The sequence below is a fragment of the Aethalodelphis obliquidens genome, unplaced genomic scaffold, assembly GCF_003676395.1.
Source record: "Aethalodelphis obliquidens isolate GAN/ISIS:26980383/991018 unplaced genomic scaffold, ASM367639v1 scaffold1, whole genome shotgun sequence".
Taxonomy (NCBI): Eukaryota; Metazoa; Chordata; class Mammalia; order Artiodactyla; family Delphinidae; genus Aethalodelphis; species Aethalodelphis obliquidens.
This window is the reverse complement of record NW_020837945.1, coordinates 101,638,109-101,654,919: the sequence shown is the minus strand read 5'-3', so window position 1 is coordinate 101,654,919 and position 16,811 is coordinate 101,638,109. Positions and strand designations below refer to the sequence as shown.

The window sequence follows — 16,811 nt, the reverse complement described above, 5'->3', positions numbered from 1 at the left end:
TATATGACCCATATAGTCAGTAGAACTGTTATGGACTAGATGTTTGGGTCCCTTCAAAATTCATATTTAACATTTGTACTATAAAAGTTATATGCCAAAAATTTGATTACCTAGAGGGAATAGGTAAATTTCTAGAAACATACAACCTAACAAGACTGTATCATGAAAAACAAAAGCTGACCAGAATAATTATTAGTTTAATCAGTAATCAAATTGAATCTATAAGGAAATTGAATTGGTAATCAAAAACCTCCCAACAAACAAAGTCCATGCCAGATGGCTTCACTGGTGAATTCTCCCAAATATTTAAACAAGAACTAATACCAATCTTCTCAAACTCTTCTAAAATGTAGGAGAGGGGAGGACTCTTCCAAATGCATCTCACAGGCTGTGATTACTCTGATGCTAAAACTAGACAAGGATGCCACAAGAAAATTACAGGCTAATATCCCTGATGAACATAGATAGAAAAATCCTCAACAAAATATTAACAAACTGAATTCAACAAAATATAAAAAGGATTATACACCATGATCAAGTGGGACTTATTCCACAGATGCAAGGATAGTTCAACATCCACAAATCAATGTGATATATTACATTAAGAAAATGAAGGATAAAAATCATATATCATCTCAATAGATGAAGAAAAAGCATTGGACAAAAGTCATCTGAATTTATGTTTAAAAACTCTCAACACAGATATAGAGGGAATGTACCTCAACCTAATAAAGTCTATACATGACAAACCCACAGGTAACATCATACTCAGTGGTGAAAAGCTGAGAGTTTTTCCCCTAAAATCAGGAACAAGACAAAAATGCTCACTCTCATCACTTTTATTCAACATAGTATTAGAAGTCCTAACCAGAGCAATTAGGCAAGAAGAAGAAAAGGCATCCAAATCAGAAAGTAAACCTTAAAGACTCCACCAAAAATTGTTAGAACTAAAAACAAATTCAGTAAAGTTGCTGGATACAAATATCAATATACAAAAATCTGTTGCTTTTGTATATACTAATAACTATCAGACAAAGAAATTAATAAAACAATTTCATTTACAATTGCATCAAAAGAATACTCAGGTATAAATTTAACCAAGGAAGTGAAAGACCTGTACACTGAAAACTATAAGACATTGATGAAAGAAACTGAAGAAGACACATATAATTGGAAAGATATTCCATGTTCATGGATCGGAAGAATTGATATTTTATAAAGGTCTATACTACCCAAAGCTATCCACAGATTCAATGCAATCTCTGCCAAATGTCCAATAAAGTTTTCACAGACATAGAGCAAATAATCCTATAAACTGTATGTAACCACAGAAGATGAAAAATAGCCAAAGCAATCCTAAGAAAGAAAAACAAAGCTAGAGGCATCATGCCTCCTTATTTCAAACTACATCACAAAGCTATAGTCATCAAAACTGTTTGATGTCAGCATAAAAACAGACACATATGATCAATGGAACAGAATTGAGAGCCCAGACATAAACCTACACATATATGGTTGATTAATTTATGACAAAGGAGCCAAGATACACAATGGAAAGCAAAAGTCTCTTCAGTAAATGGTGTTGGAAAAACTGGACAGCCACAGCAAAGGAATGAAACTGGAGCACTATATTATACCATACACAAAAATTAACCCAAAATGGATAAAGATTTGAACATAAGACATGAAACCACAAAACTCCTGGAAGAAAACATGGGCATTAAGCTTACTGATATCAGTCTTGGCAATGATTTTTTGGACACTACTCCAAAAGCAAAGGTAAGAAAAGCAAAAACAAACAAGTGAGACTACATATAAATAAAAAGCTTCTGCACAGCAAAGGAAACAATCACAAAAATGAAAAGGCAACCTCCCAAATGGGAAAAAATATTTGCAAATCGTATATCTGATAAGGGGTTAACATCCAAGCTACAAAAAACTCATACAACTCAATAACAGAAATAAACATTCCTATTTAAAAAATGGAAGGGGGATCTGAATAGACATTTTCCCAAAGACGATGTACAAATGGCCAACAGGTAAATGAAATGGTGCTTGGCATCACAGTGAGAAATGCAAATCAAAAGTACAATGAGATACAACCTCACCCGTTAGTACAGCTATTGTCAAAAAGACAAAAAACAACACATGTTGGTGAAAAAAGGGAACCTTAGTTCACTGTTGATGGGAATGCAAATGGGTGCAGCCACTATAGAAAACAGCATAGAGGTTCCTCAAAAAATTAAAAATAGAAATACCATATTATCCAGCAATTCCATTTCTAGGTATTTATCCAAAGGATATGAAACACTAGCTCAAAAAAATATCTGCACCTCCATGTTCACTGCAGCATTATTTATAACAGGCAAAACATGGAAAAAATGTAAGTGTCCATCGATGGATGAGTGAATAAAGAAAATGTGATTTTATGTTATATATATATAGTTGACTCTTGAACAGCACTGGGGTTAGGGTTGCTGACACTTCATGTAGCCAAAAATCTGAGTGTATCTCTACAGTTGGCCCTCCCTATCTGTAGTTCTGTATCCACAGATTTCACCAACAGTGGATTGTTTTGTAATATAGTACATATTTCTTGAAAAATATCCACATGTAAGTTGACCCTTGCAGTTCAAGTCTGTGTTGTTCAAAGGTCAATTGTATATATATACAGTAAGTCCTCTACATAGGAACCTTCAAGCTGTGAACTTTCAGAGATGCAAACATATATTTGCATGTCCAATCACGAAAGTTAGTTCACATGTCTGGCATACATTGTCGCATGTGTGCATCTTCTATAAGTGGTTGTGCTTGTGTGTACTTTACTGTACAGTACTGTATAGAGTACAGTAGTACAGTATCTTTGTTTCAAGTCCAGGATGTCTGGAAGCAAGCATAAAAGCAGCTGTGATGTAGCCAGTACTGCTAAGAAGCACCAAGCCATAACGATGGAAACAAAAGTGACAATAATTGAGAAAGTGGAGAGGCAAAAAGATGGTAGAAGTCACTCATTGTTATAACATTGAATTCCTTGCTGTGCAACACAAGGAGCTTACTAATGAAGACCTGATGGAATTGGAGGCCCAGAGAAAGGATGAAGAGAGACAAGAGGAAGAAAAAGTAACTGAAGAACTGAAGAGATTTGTGATGCAGGAAATGGCAAGGGGATTTTCTTTATTTGAGGAGGCACTGTTAGTTTTTGAGGCACAGGACCCGAATGTAGAATGGTACACGAAGGTTGCAGCAGCTGTTCAGTATGCAATCCAGTGCTACCGTGTCAACTATGATGAGAAAAAAGAGCTACTATCCAGATATCACTGGTTCGTTTTTTCAAGAGGGTAGATAGAATTGAATCCAGCAAGGAATCAGAACTTGTGTCATCAATGTCAGGCATGAGTGAAATCGCAGCTTGCCCTCCATCTCCTATTGCTGAGGATCCTTCAGCTGTACCATATCCCACCTCCCCTCCCTCCTCCAGTCAGTAACTCTTCTTGCCTTTTCACTAGATGCCAGCCCCTGCATGCCAGCTGTTGTACTGTACTACTGTACTTTTCAAGGTACTACACTGTAAGATTAAAAATGTTCTTTGTTTTTTGTGTTTGCTTCTTTATTATTTGTGTGACAAGTATTATAAACCTATTACAGTACAGTACTGTATAGATGATTGTGTTATTTGGGTACCTAGGCTAACTTTGTTGGACTTACAAATGCACTCTCAGAACAGAACTTGTTTGTATGTAGGGGACTTACTACAGACACACACAGGGATGTTATCCAGCAATAAAAAAGGAAATCTTGCCATCTGTGACAACCTGGATGGACTTGAGGGTATTATACTAAGTGAAATAAATCAGACAAAGACAAATACTATATGACCTCACTTATATGTGGAATCTAAAAATAAAACATAAACAAACCCTAAAAAACAAATTCATAGATACAGTGAATAGATCAGTTGTTGCCAGAGGTGGGAGGTGGGGGAATGTGTGAAATGGGTGAAGATGATCAAAAGGTACAAACTTAAAAGTGAAGACATCGCCCTTTCTTTTCAGTAAGTGCAGATAATTAAGCATAATTCTGAAACACACCAAGTCAGTAGGTGTATTTGAATAATAGGTGGGTTTGATAAAAATTTTTTATTAAGTATGAAATCCTTAACATTTGTATAGCTAACCAAGTAAAATTCTAAATAAAAATTCTTATAATCACTGTAATAAATGTGTGGGGAATACAAAACTGAAAGCATCTATATCCACCTTTGAGCTTTTTCCTTTCGGGTAAAGTCAAGATGTATTTTTATTAGAGTCTGCTAACATCTTGCTTTCAAAGAAATTGAAGCTGTATAAATAATTCATCTTGATATCAATATTTTTAAAGCACATTTTTATTGTTTCTGAAAGTAGTCACGGTGTTCAAATATAATTCACTTTTAAACTTTGAAAGTGTTTAATACTTGGTATTAATTTCAAGTTGACCTAAAGTAGGCATGTGTACATGTGTGGATGCCTGCATATATGTTGCATGTTTAAGAAGTATATTAATATCATAATAAATTTAATATTATAAGATGGGAATTAAACATGTGACATCAAAGTACACTTATACTAACAAATTATTTTTCTCAGCATCAAGTTCAATAGAAATAATCACATTTCTAGCTAAGGAATTTTTATCAGCTCCTACTATCCTTGAAAATAGGTGACACATGAAGTTGCATTATATATTGTACTCATGAACTCTTACTTGATGTGCAATTTTTAAAATAGACTTTTCCATTAACATTTACTGAAAAGACTAATATTTTTAATAAAGCAAATAGTAACTTAAAATAATCACAGTATATTTTTAATTTACCAAATACATAAACTTAAATTGCTACTCTTTAGTGCTATTGTGGCATTGTTTCATTCATTTGTTCATTACCTTTGTTTATTTGTATCACTAACCTCCTCATTATTAACTGCATTCTCTCCCTGATTTCACACATCCCATTAGATGCAAATGCTTGTCATTTATACTTCCTTACCATCTTTGAAATTTACCTTTATCTTCCCTTTTCCATTATGCTGAATTTGTTTAATGCATCATGAATGACATCATGACATAACTAATAAGAAGCAACCGATTGTGAAGACTATGGTGTCCTTATTTGGCTCTGCCCGGGCCAAAAATGCAGCTCCACAGCTGCACTGGTTTGGCGCTTACTCAAGATTCATCTTTAAGGGTCTCAACAATCTGCAGTAGCCTAGACACTCCCTTTTGTACTGTGTATGTCATATCCAGTTAAAGTGCTTACTCCCTTTCGCTGCATTTTCCTCCTCCAGCTTTACTGTCATTTCAGTTTCAATCTTAAATGGCACCTCTGTCCTATCTTTTTCTAGTTCTCAAGTGGATTTAACTTCTAACTTCACTAATTTCTAAACATGCTTGTTTCCTAAGAAATTTCTCATAAGCATTATACATTATCTCTAATTAAACCTACTTGTATGTAACATACACTCCATCCTAAGGATAAATTCAGAGTAAAGATCATACACCATACAACAATTTTCACATGGTGATTCTTAATGAAAAACTGTCACATGTTGAATAAACATTTTCATGGTACTTTATCATATAAATTGATAATGTTATAGGAAGCACATAATATACAGATTATAAACTGTTGCCGTCATGGACATTAAGTTGCTCATATTTCCTTTCATGAGAGAAACTCCTACAAGGAGTATCCCCACCTGACTGCTTCCTATTGTAAGTGCCTTCAGGAACTGCCTCAGCTTCCAGGTTGAAGCCATGAGCATCTTGGAAAACAATATTGGAGGATATAGTGTTACAAACATGAAGGGGAATGCCCCACCCAGTGTAATGCACAAGGACTTTGAAAAGTTCAGAAGTAGAATGCATACAAGGATCATGGAATTGGCTGGTATCTACAAAGTTACACTGACACCCTGCAGAAGGATGATGATAACCTGCGTATAGCTAAGGGAGGGAGTCAGAGAGCCTCTGCTGTCATTTAAAAAGAGGGTTTTAGCTCTTACATTGTGGGACAGGACCAAATGAGGAACAGACTCAGGATATTATTGTTAAGAACACTGAGCTACAGAGATTATTGAATGCTCAGCCTAGGCAGGTCTGTTATGCTGTGTTTAGGGTCCTGGCTGAGAAAACCTGCGTTACTGAAGCTTAGAACGGGAATATCTGTGTGGATTCCTCTGAAGATTTTAACTGTGAGCCTTCAGAGTCTTCAGAGGGAGCTCACCCTTTCCCATTAAAATATTAGCAGTTCCTTGATATGAGAATAAGCTGCAAAGGTCTCTTCCCTGCCAGGCAACAAGTACCCCCTCAAGAGCTGTCCCCACCTTCTTTTCTGGCTACCAGATTGATAACTGGGGTTAAATCCCAGAATAGCTCCAATGCATATATGCCCATTTTGATAACCCATAAAATCATCATCAGATTGGGTAGATGCAGCAATAATTCATTGTAGGATAGAAATGGTACATCGTGGATCAAGCCTGAGCAGGACGAGAAGGCCTAAGTAAATTGCATGAGTACACAGCCTCATGTCACCCATGTTTTCATCCTTCCCTCATCTTATATATGGGTATATGGAGGGAATATGAAAAACCCAAGCTTGGTTTATAGATAGATTGGCTCAGTATACAAAATGAACCCAAAATAAATGGAGGCTACATTGCAGCCACTCAGTGGTTACTCTGAATGACAGTGAGTGTGTGAAAATCTTCCCAATGGACAGAGCTATCGTTACAACCATTCATTGACTTTATGGGAAAGGAGATGTGGCCAGAGATGAGAATGTGTGGAATTATGGGCAGTGGTGAATGGCCTCAAAATTAAAAGACTGGAATGTCAGATAAAAGAGGGTCTACGGGAGAGGCATGCGGGTGGACGTATGCAAAGGGGCGTCAAGTGACATTTTTCATGTCAGATATAAATGCCTACCAGTGAGCACTCAACATGGAAAGAATACTGAATAACCACGTAGACAAAATTACTCTGCCAGTTGCTACTAAATAGTCTTTGTTATTGGCTATGCCAGACCTGGCATGACAGGTATAGAAATGGAGTAATCACTGGGTAAAAGATGGAGATCACACAGGAACCCAGCAGCATGAATTCTAACAATCTAGCTTCTGCCTTCTAAGAAAATTTAATCTCTCAGAAAAAAACAAACAAACAAAAATAACAATTCTGAATCACCCATATGGCATATTTCCTTGGGAAGACAAATTATCCTTTGTTACCAGGGGTAACAAGTCATTCTCACAGAAATTGACATCTATTCTGGTTATGGAGAATTTTTTTCTTACCCTCAGAGCCCCAGTCAGCACCACCATCTAGGGAGTTACAAAATGCTTGATAACAGGCATGAAGTTTCACACAATATAGCATCTAGCCAAGGAACACATTCACACGGAAGGCAGTACAGGACAATGCAACTGATACATACACCTCATGGAAAATAATTAGTATGGTTATTTCTTGATGAAGGAAGCCCAATAAAACTCATGTTACCATTACACACATCTTAAGCTTTCCCAATAGACCCATGAAAACTCAGAATTGCAGTGAAAGTGGCCTCTGTGTAATAATTGCAGCAGAACTCTACGTTCTAGATATAAGGTTAAAAATAGAATATAATGGTATAATCACATATTTTTCTAAACACAGATCACAATTTATGTATTAAATATTAAATATATATTTTAGACAGATGAACAGAATTAAGCCTATTTAAATCTATATTACAGAAATAAATATGATTTGCCACTTGAGTCTTTGACTATATTTTCAATTGGGAAAAAAAGGAAGCCAGAATAAAACAGACCATCAGATTAACAAACTCATTTCCACTCTCAATTCTCAGAGCTAATACCGGTGTGCCACAGGAAATAGTAAAATAGACAAATGCGGACATACAATGAACTGACTAGAAATTGCATAATTTCAGGTATAGTATGATTTGAGGAACTTTACAGAAATTATGTTTACCCCAACTATCTCACACAAAGCGCTGAAATGTTACTTTAAATTACATGATTTGTTTTTTCTTTTAGTGTACTGCTCCCGATACCCACCCTATATTTAAGTACAAAATTCTTAGAGATGGATTAGAAGGGAAGGTTCTGCTTCCAGAAATAGTAGTCTAAATGGTTAGAGCCAGTCCCACTTATATATTGTCGGGAAAAATAAGTAATCTTGTCAACAAAAGTCCTCTCCCTACCAACAGAGAACGGGCAGAGAACAATCACATAACTGGATAAGTACTAATAGATTATACGTATATAAGGTAAAACGAGTGATTATGGGGTCTGGACAGAATTTCATGCACTTTATAGAGAAAAGTATAAGAGACAAAAACTTCTCTCATTTCCTTGAGACAAGAAAATACACTTTGTGATTGCTTATCTTATGGGGGCCTCCTAAATTAATGTTGGAGGTTTGTGTTTACAGTTCCAGAATCAGAAGGCCCAGGACCTTGTGCTGTAAAATTAAAAGGTCTTGTGTTCTCAAGAATACACCCTAAGGAGGAGAGAAGCTTCTCCCTCTTCTTCTTTAAACAGAGAAGACTTAATCATCACATAATTTAGACACACACTCCTACTAAGGCAGTGAGGGATATTGATATAAAAACATTAAAATTTTTAAACTTGCTTTACTTCCATAAATGCCTTTTAAGTCTGAGTCAAGTCAATGGCTCTCAAAATTCCCCTTGGGTATGCTTTGAATTTATAAATAAAATTTTATTAATACGGATTGATGGCATGGATTTCTTCACCAGTTATATAGTTCTGTTTCTTTAAGAGATATCTTCCCTGAATGGAAGAGATGACTGAGAATTCTGTTTAATAAAGGTGGCTAATTTAATAGATTGGTGATTTTGAAAATGAAACCATTCAATGCCAAGAAAAGGTGCCTTTTCTCCGAGGAACCAATACCACAGAGCCCAAGCCTTTCCCAGACAGATCATGCCCTTTAGGGTTTTAATGTGGGGACCAACACTGGTGTTGCCAGCAGATTTATTTTCCTAAAAATGTGGCAAGGGTGAAAGATCTAGCTCTGCTATTCACTATACAGTCCTTTGTTTAAGCACCTGCATTTCTGTCACACAACGCATTCTTGATTTCCAAATCAAACATACTCACATTCATTTTCTACTTTTATTGGTCAGTGGCATTTCTGCTTTCTAAATTAAAAAAAAAAAAGTCTCCCACTGTTTCTCCTTTTTCTATTCTCAATAAAATTATTCATTTTTTACCTCATTTTCTTCTGTCATTTCAGCAGGATTTTTAGTAGAAGAACAAATAAAGGGTGGCAGCTGCCATCTTAAACTAGAATCCTAAACTATAATTCTGACATGTGTCCTTTATTCCCACAGTCTGGAATATTCTTTATCGCCTGCCTTATCCCTAACATATACCTGAGAAAATTCTTAGGTAAATTTGAAGACACAATGAATCCTCCCTCCAGATTGGCATCTGAAACCCTTTCCCATGTTTGAAGAATTTATCAACATGTAGTTCTTATGGAGAAGTGATAATCTGCTTTCTAGTACCAAAGTCACATAGTTCAGATGCTAGACTTCTTTGTTCCTTTGACAACTGACATGTAGAGTATGTGTATTGTACCTAAGACATTCCCATTTGATATACAATCTGGGGCTTTGAATTCAGATAATAATGGCAGAGAGAACCTTCATGTTAGATAAACAATATATTTCCCGTAAGTTCATGTTCTGTGTAGTTAACTGTGGTTGATCTCTGATATACTCAACCACGATCTTGAAACAGAGCAGAACCCTATGATCCTTCCCTGCCCATGTCCTTAGCCTGCCTCTTGTCTGTGGAAAAACTTTAGCCAAAGGATAAGTTAAATCAGAGAAGTGAGAGAGTGCAGAAACAAAGGAAAGCAGTCAAAGGAGACAAAATAACAATAGTTTAGTCATTAAGCAAAGTCAAGGACCTTTAGTTCCTCCTCAAAGACTGTAGATAATATTCTGAACCATATTCTTTGAGCTGTCTTACAGAGACTAAAACCCTCAACAGGTGGAAGAAGTTAACTACATGGTTGCCACAATTCCGAGAACTGGCCTCAAAGAAATGGGAACAAACGGACCCTGGTACTACAGACTAACTGTATTTAAAACAATGAAGATAACATTGATCAGACCACTGCATGACTAACTTCAAGATGACTGTCAGAGCCGACTGTGCTGTTTCTGCCTTAGCCCCCTCCCTCCATCTGTAAATGCTCTTGCCCACTGATTGTCAGTGCGGGGAATAAGCCTTTGGGCAGGAGTCTGCCCTCTTCCCTCCACCCCTCCCCCACTTGATAGCCTCTGAAAGCAAACTTTCCTTTCCACCAACCTTGCCTCTTTATTGGCTTCGGAGGGCAAGCAGCCAGACCCCCACTTGCGGTAACAATTTTGACTGATACAGATACTGCAAACAGGGTACAGGTTTCTAGCAAGAGATCCTCAGGAAGTAGAAACAATACGAAGCTTGGGTATTTTGCTTAATTCAGACTTAATGCGGTAAAAATTTAGTTTTAATATTAGAATCTGGGATTCTAAGACATGCACTAAAGAGGTAACTAAATTGATATAGAGGATCTACTAGAATGAGGTGCTCATTGGAGCCTTTAGGGTTTTAGTTGGCTACTCCCTAAAATAGGAAAAGGGACACAAGAAATTTAACAACTGCAGTGTGGATTGGCTGTCACCAATAACACAGAAAGCATAGAGGAAGAAAATACCATGCTAAAATTCTTATTTTATTCATCAACCCAGGAATTCTGTGACCTTGCTAAAGAATATCTTACTGCCTGTAGCCTCAGGGTAAAGAAAGCAGATGAAGTTTGATCCTATGTTTTGCTGAATCACGGCTCTATTTCATCAAACTGAAGACGCTAGTAACTGTTAAAGTAATATACCATTATTTTAGATACCAGCACTATGAAAAAAGAAACAAAAATTACTTACCTCAACTCCTTTGGAAGCACAGAAATGAGACCGCTGGTCACAGTTGGCCTTTTGGAGGGCCAACATTCAGCCTACTGTATTCCTCCTCTATCACTGTCTTTAAAAGTATAACCAAGCAGGACCCTATTGGGCCTTCCCAGAACACACCCCTCCCCGCCCACGTCCTCTTCCTGCCTCTTGTTTGTAGAAAAACTTTAGCTCCCTAGGCTTTCCCTGAGTTCCATAGAGTGAATTTAATCAAAGTGAGAAAATACAGAAAGAAAGGAAAACAGTCGAGCAAGACAAAATAATAATGGTTTAGCCATTAAACAAAGTCAAGGATTTTTAGTTCGTCCTCAAGGGCTATAGATAATATTCTGAGTCACATCCTTTGAGTGCTTTGCAGATACTGAAACCACCACCAGGTGGAAGAAGTTAACTGTATGCTGCCCACAAGCATGTAGACCCCAGACAGGTTGGAACCAGAAGGTTAATGATGCTGACTCCCAATTACCTAACCACCAACCAACTAGAAGAATGTTCACGAGCTGATCATGTACCCCATCACCCACCTCCCTCACCCTATCTTAAAAACCCTTTCCCTGAAAGCCTTCAGGGAGCTGAGGCCTTTTAAGCACTAGCTACTCAGATTCCTTGCTTGGCACCCTGCAATAAACGCTGCACTTTCCATCACCACAACCTGGTGTCAGTAGATTGGCTTTACTGCATGTAGGCATAGGGACTCAAGTTTGGCTCAGTAACAAAAGCAGTATTTCTCAACCTTGTCTATGCATTGGAATTGACTGGGAGCTTTAAAAAATCCTGATGCCAGAGTTCCTCCCCAGGAATACCAACGCAATTAGTTTGGGGAATGACTTGGACATTAGGAATCTTTAAATCTCCCCAGCTGATTTTGAAACAGCCAATGTTGAGAAACACTGAATTAGGTAGCAGCTGAAAATCCTCTGGGGATTGTCAATTAAAGACAACTTTGAAAAGAGGCATTATATCAAAAGATTTTCAGTGTTTCATTTTCACAATTTACATTAGTATTTATATTATAGAAACTCTGGGAACTGTAGATAGGAGGTATTCTGAGTACATAATTACAGAGTGGCTGAATTAATAACAGTCTATCTGCTAGAGTTTCTAGATTCACTATGGTAGCATAACAGCTGTGAGTGGTCCACACAATTGACCAGGTGCCACTGATAGACAATGCTAAATTGAATGAAAATGCCAGCAAATCCAAGTACTATGTTGAGAAGTAACTTGAAACAATTTTGACAGAAAGAAAAATGCTGGAGTGAATTTAATATGGACCATCCACTCCCCAAAAATCCCCTGGAAGGGCCCAAAGGACATTTTCTCCACCAAGGGCAAGGGATATACTTTGAGGAGGGGTGTCATCATCTTTGACAAGTGATTTTTGTGGCAATTTTGTATAGAATATAGAGGCTGGTAGAATTTTCTGTGGATTCAATTCAACTGCAGTTAAGGGAGTGAGATGACCCCAAGGAAGTAGAGATCAAATAATGGCACAGAGCTCCAGAGACAAAATGGGTATGGTTGTCAGGATAGATTTCAGATCTAGTACAGTCATCAAAATGGTCTGCCTTAAGGAATCTTTGTAGGTTTATGCTAATTGTTCATGACCCTGAGGACTGAAATACAGGGCAGCTTCTCAAAGGTCACCTTTATTTTAACTACACTTTACTTTTGATTGTATAACTGAAAAATATATTTGTATGTATATTTACACACACATATGTATATGTACATATATACACACACATATACATATATATATGGTGTGTTTATATATGTAAAATAAAATCCTATAAACAGATTTTGAGTCATAGTGCCTAACACATTTCCTAGAAATGTGTGAATTTAGAGACTCAGAACTCATTGAATGAAAGGGAGATTATATACTGCTGTGAGACTCTGATAATTTCTGATGTATGGACTTGGGTTTTTCCTCTTAGCCTCTTCTCAGTGGGGCCAGGAAACATTCTTCAAGGTAACTATGCCTAAGGAGAGAAAAACGCAAAGATACTTCAAGGAATTTTAAAGACAGACTGTCAGGTAACACTTCAGATACTGTCACATTGTTGTGTCAAACAGCTGTATCATTTTAAACATCACCAGAAGTATAAACTAGGTCCCATTGTTCCATATACTTTAATTATTATAATTATTATGAATGTTATTTTCAATGTGTGAATTACATGAAAATTCATTTTAGAAAACATGATTTTGATTCACATTTTCCTTTTGAGATATAGCGTATTTTTGTATCCATTCATATTTCCTTGGAATTTTTTTGATGTCCTAATTTTTTGATTGGGTGGTTTATCTTTTTAAATTTACATTTAGAAATTCTTGATATATTCTGGATACTAATCTATTTTCAGTTATATTTGTGCTAATTATTTTCTCTTTTTAGAGGGTTTTTCTAATAGACTCTATTTTCAAAGCAGCTTCAGGTTCACAGGAAAATTAAACAGGAAATACAGAGAACTACCATATACACATTGCCCCCACACACGATCTGCCACACCAGGGTAGAACATTCGTTACCCTTGATGGACCTACTTTGACACATCAGTTTCACCCAAAGTCCATAGTTTACATTAGGGTTCATTCTTGGTGCTACACTTTCTGTTGGTTTTGACAAATTTATACTTACATGTATCCACCATTATTTTATCATACAGAACAGTTTCACTGCCCTAAAAATCATCTGTGATCTGCTTATTCATTCCTCCCTTTTCCTCAACCCGTACCCTAGTATAGGTTATTTTTCTGGTGGAAAGTAAGGAGGGGAGACAAATAGTAGAAAAATACGTATAAAAGAGTAAGTTGCAAGTTGATGTTTTCCTTGGGATAAAATAGAGTTGGGTTGAGTGGATTGGGAATGCCAGGTGAAAAGGGCAGATTGCATTTGGAAATGGGGTAGTCAGTAGAGACTTGAGGAAGAAGAGGGAGTTAGTCATGTGGGTATCTGAAGAAGAGCCTTTCTGCAGAGGGACTAGCAAGTGAGAGGCTCTAAAGTGGAGCGTATCTGCCTTTATGAAGGAAGAGGGGAGGCCAGTAGGACTGAAGCAGGGTGAGGAATTAACAGGAAGTCAGATTACTCAGGTGCTTGTACCTAGCCATTCAATGAGTTTTGCTGATTTGTGGGTTCCTCTGAGTGAAATATCAAGACATTGGAGAGGTTTGAGCAGAAGAGTGAAATGGTTTGATTTATGATTTAAAAGGATCACCCTAGTCGCACCCTTGAGGACAGAGAGTAGTGTGAAAGGAAGAAATTTACTGTAATCTAGACAAGAGATCACGGCATACTTGGATTGGGGTACAGTGGGCATAGTGAAATGTGGCCATATAATGCATTTATTTTAAAATTAAAGAGAACAGATTTTCTGGAAGATTAGATGTGAAGTGAGTGAAGGAGAGAAAGTATTGAGTCACACATAACCCTATCTTTCTGAATTCAGTTTGTAAAGGCTGATGCAAGACTCTTTAATGTTCATTTCATCATCAGGAGCACCCAGTGCCCAGTAGCAGCTGTGCCAGCAGGACCAGAAATAGTGATGACAGCATCCAGGTTCTCTGGGAGTAATGTCAACAGTGGTTCTCAGTCATCAGCAGCAGTAATGGTGGCACTCCAACCTGACACTTATTTTAGTATAATCTGTTGTTGTATCCGTTGTGGATCAGGCTATCTGTTCCCGCTCATTTCCCAAGCATTATTTGAACTATACAAATATTTGAGCTATGTTTTAAATTCATTGCTACTAGGTTAACTAGAATTGATTTCTATAAAAAAGAAACTTGAGTTATACAAAGATTCTTCTGAGTCTCTAAGTACAAGCACAAGGATTATATTTTATTCAGTTTGTGTGCAGGGGCCAGTTACACAGTCATGCCTCAAATATAGCTTTTTGTTAAATAAAGGAATGAACTATTAGTAAAGGAGTAAATTGAGGGATGAATTAAATTAATGGATTAAAAATATTTGGGGTTGTATTATCTTCTGAAGTGTCTAAGAATTTTCTACCATAGAACTTTTATTTATTTACAACTATATATTAGTTAAAAGTGGGGTATATTCAGAAGGCAAAAAGGCAGCATACATAATTCAAAGCAAAAGAGTAATCTTTCGGCCGGCAGCGTCCACCAGAGCCGCGGCGAGAGCCAAGGCCCGAGGGGGAGTGCGTGGCAGCCGCCGAAACGCAAAACTCTCTGTTCCCTCTCCTCGCTGAGCGGCGCCGCGTAGCTCGCCTCCATTGGCTGCCCTGATAGAGCGCCTCCGCCCCAGGAAAAAGAGAAGGAAAGGCAGTGAAGAAGACCACCATTTCCCCCCACAGACCAAAAGAAGACTAGAAACCCTTTCTTTCACGATTCCTGGGGACACGGTCTTCAAGCAGTCACAGTGGCGGGAACAGCAGCAGCAGCATCAACAACCCGGGCCAGGCCAGCTGGCTGGAGAGCAGCTTAAACCACCCCTCCGCCCGGTCCAGCCCCCACGCGCCCCGCCCCCCAGTCCGTGCTGGGGCGATACACACTGTGTCAAGGCCCTTGCTTCCACATCAACCAGACCATGAAGGAGGCCCACTTTCACAGCCTACAGTACCAAGGACGGCATCCCACATGATGTGCCGGCACTTTCTTGCCTTCTGTGAAGGGACAGCGCTGTGCAGATATGATATATCAACGATGTTTTAAAAAAATTGCACCAAAAAATGCCTGTTGGCTTTTCAGTCTGTATTTGAAATAACAGGTTAACAGGTCACTGTTTACTTGTGGTTTTGCTGCACTACTGCGATTTCAAAGGGGCTTTGAAGCAGTTTTTTGTAGGATTCTTTTTAGGGTGGGTATCAAATCCAGGGCAAGTTAACAGTAGAAGGAAATCTCATCTGCATGTCGAATCCATAGTTTGTCCAAGTCAGGCTAATTTCCAGATCTGTCAATTAGAAATGTTGCTTTCTGTAAAAAGGTCCTTTAAAACTGAGGGATCTTCTTTGGAGAAATGTCTGTTTAGGTCTTCTGCCCAGTTTTGGATTGGGTTGTTTATTTGATATTGAGCTGAATGAGCTGCTTGTAAATTTTGGAGATTAATACTTTGTCGGTTCCTTCGTTTGCAAATATTTTCTCCCATTCTGAGGGTTGTCTTTTCGTGTTGTTTATGGTTTCCTTTCCTATGTAAAAGTTTTTAAGTTTCATTAGGTCCCATTTGTTCATTTTTGTTTTTATTTCCATTTCTCTAGGAGGTGGGTCAAAAAGGATCTTGCTGTGATTTATGTCATAGAGTGTTCTTCCTATGTTTTCCTCTAAGAGTTTTATAGTGTCCGGTCTTATATTTAGGTCTCGAATCCATTTTGAGTTTATTTCTGTGTATGGTGTTAGGGAGTGTTCTAATTTCATTCTTTTCCATGTAGCTGTCCAGTTTTCCCAGCACCACTTATTGAAGAGGCTGTCTTTTCTCCATTGTATATTCTTGCCTCCTTTATCAAAAATAAGGTGACCATTGGTGCGTGGGTTTATCTCTAGGCTTTCTATCCTGTTCCATTGATCTATATTTCTGTTTTTGTGTGAGTACCATACTGTCTTGATTACTGTAGCTTTGTAGTATAGTCTGAAGTCCGGGAGCCTGATTCCTCCAGCTCCATTTTTCTTACTCGAGATTGCTTTGGCTATTCGGGGCCTTTTGTGTTTCCATACAAATTGTGAAATTCTTTTTCTAGTTCTGTGAAAAATGCCATTGGCAGTTTGATAGGGATTGCATTGAATCTGTAGATTGCTTTGGGTAGTATAGTCATTT

The 16,811-nt window shown here is 37.7% G+C and overlaps 1 pseudogene; it reads left to right on the top strand.

Moving 5' to 3' along the window:
* Positions 1 to 5,793: 5,793 nt before the first annotated feature.
* LOC113629624 (protein FAM104A pseudogene) lies at positions 5,794 to 15,644 on the top strand (annotated as a pseudogene).
* The last annotated feature ends 1,167 nt before the right edge of the window (positions 15,645 to 16,811 follow it).